The sequence below is a fragment of the Cherax quadricarinatus genome, chromosome 33 (assembly GCF_038502225.1).
Source record: "Cherax quadricarinatus isolate ZL_2023a chromosome 33, ASM3850222v1, whole genome shotgun sequence".
Classification (NCBI taxonomy): Eukaryota; Metazoa; Arthropoda; class Malacostraca; order Decapoda; family Parastacidae; genus Cherax; species Cherax quadricarinatus.
This window is the reverse complement of record NC_091324.1, coordinates 15012001-15014843: the sequence shown is the minus strand read 5'-3', so window position 1 is coordinate 15014843 and position 2843 is coordinate 15012001.

Below are 2843 nucleotides of genomic sequence, written 5' to 3'. Positions count from 1 at the left end.
ATCATCAATATACTAGGGAGCCACTGTAGTATACACTATACACTATGTATACTCAATGTTTTCAGGGAGACTTTCTTTCCTCTGACACAAAGTTCAATTATTATTATTTTTTTCACACGGGACACAGGCCTATGATTCCCCTCTTGCAGTAAACTCTGCTAGGTAGTGCACACTAATTCTCCTTTTTTGACTCAGTATATAATGTTTTCCGCCCAAGATTGGTTCCAGGCGCTAGAGGGATGTATCATATAGGATTGATGACACAAATTAAAGTTCTAGCACGTAAGAGCGACCGTGAAAACACCAGAAAACCCGTAACCCGTAACCTGTAACTGCTGAAAGTTCTGGCCAGGCTGTAAGGTGGCATACCTGAAATCCTTCCTGTAAGAATAAGTGGTTTTTTTGATATGCTTTAAGGATTGCCTTCTTCAGTAGGTTATAATTACATATGATATCCTGCGACAAAGTTGCATAGATATTCAAAGCTGTACCAGAAAATAACATTCCTAACCTTGTAGCCCAGGTGTCAGCAGGCCATCCACAGAGGGTAGCGGTATTCTCAAACCTGATAATGTATGAAGTAATGTCTTCACCCTCTGTGAAGGGAGGTAAATTAGGTGTTGGAATATGTGCACTAGCTGCATGATGTTCAATTACTCCTTCCTCTAATTGTTGTTGTGTAAAAGTTAACTTTTTATTCTCTAATTCAAGGCGAGCTTTTTCGAGCTCGCGATCCTTTTCTCTCTATTAACTCATGTTCTCTATCCTTTGCTCTTTCCTCAAGTTCTCTTAATTTAACTTGTTCCTCACGTATCTTAGCTTGTTCCTCACGTATTTTAGCTTGTTCCTCACGTTCTCTAGCTCTTTCCTCACGATCAAGTCTATCACGCTCTTTTTGGTCTTCTCGCTCTCTTTCTAACTGTCTTTCTTGGCTTTCTCTTTCAATTCTCTCTCTCTCCTTTTTCTCCTGTCTTTCAAGGTTCTCTTTCTCCTTTTTCTCTTCTCTTTCGATTCTCTCTCTCTCCTTTTCTTCTTGTCTTTCCCTTTCTAACTGTCTCTCTTCTCTCTCAATTCTCTCTTTCAATTCTTTCCTGGATCTTAGCACTAATGAAAGATTCTAAATTTTTCCCTGTTATTCCTAACTTACTTCCAGCGTTCATCCAAAACTGGTATTCCTCCATGCTTGCAAGAATAACTTAAACTATCAGGGGAAATGAAACGGGTATTAAAGAAAATGGAGGGTTCAATTCCTGCTCTGCTCAAACTGTAAATAAACCAGAGGGCTCGATCCCTACTTCAATTAAACAATATGTATTAATGAAAACGAAGGGTTCTATGCCAGCTCCGAGCAAACAGTAAGTAGAATGGGGTCACTTGACCATCCAATCTTCTCACCAACAAATCAAGAGTGTCCTACGACAGTTCCCTTGATAAAATAAAGAGCTCAATGAAACAAATTGTCACTGGAAAATCTCGGGTCCCTAGAGTCTAATCCTCTAAAGTGTTTCAAGCTCGAACAAAAAGGTGGCAGAATTAAATATTATATCCTGCCTGACTTGACTTACAATAAACTGAGATTCTCCGCCTGATAGCCTGCGCCATTTTGTGAAAATCACTCAGTGCTACCAACAGGTGCTAGCTCAACCGCCAACGTCCGTCCTCCACCAAGGCTGATTGACGAATGCAGGAGCAAGGCGCAGCACAACCTCACGGCCCTAGAGCGATGAGGTCATTGAAAATAGGGTGATAAATAGGATAGGAGGTCAAGGAATTTCTGTATTGAGAGCATTAAGTCTCGACGTGGGGGGTTGGGAGGAAAGTGTAATCAGAGCTGTGGGATACATTATGGAAGATTATATCTATATAGTCTGGGGATTGCGGGGGAAACAGGTTACTGAGGTGAAGAGGAGGGTGTTAGCGGTAACGTTCTATAAAACGGTATGTAGAAATAAGGAAATTTATGGGAGGAGGTGGGTGAGGGATTTTTCAGAGGGATATAGGCAACTTACGTTACAGGTTTTATTAGACTTGTAATATACGAGGGAGGGGAGGGTATGATTGGAAAGTGTTGCTGGAGTAAGGAAGTCATGGGTGAAAACAGGGTCGCCTCCCTGGTAATGGATGACAACAATGTTTGCGTGAGTGTTGGATGAGTGATGCGTGAGTGAATAATATGTGGACCACGGGTGCTAGCACCTGTGGAGCTGGCCAGTTTTTTTGTGTGAGATGGACTATACACTTATTATACATATTGTGTGTGGTAATATTGATTTACGGTAATGACATTGTAATTTGGAGATTTGCTATAATAATTGCATGTATTTGCTCCAACTTGGTTTCTAGGTGCCTTGCACTGCATAGTGTTGATGCTGTGATCATGCACGGTGTCCAGAGATATTCTGTGATATGTTTGTATTAATGTCTGTGCATTATTGTTCATCACTGGTGATCTGCAATTTTCAGTTTTGTTTTGAGAGTAAAGAGTTTAATGTACGTCAGATAGTGTAAATAAAGTTGGGCAACAGTGTTGTTATAGGTTTTTGTGGTTAGGTGCGTGCTAGACACAGTCTTTATGTGTTACTTATGTCATGGTTATATTTTATGTTGTATTGTACTGTTGTCAATAGCACTATGTTATGTCCATATAAGCTGTATAGAGCTTGAATGTCATAGTTGAAGCTGTGTTATTGTTTTTAACATTGGAATTGCATGTTTAAATATGTAGAAGCTTACATGTGTTGGATTTTTGAGACTAAGTTTATACCTATGGCTTTGTAGTCATTTTGTATGTCTTTGTGACTTTTCTATATCACCATTGTTGTGTAATACATATTGTTATGTAA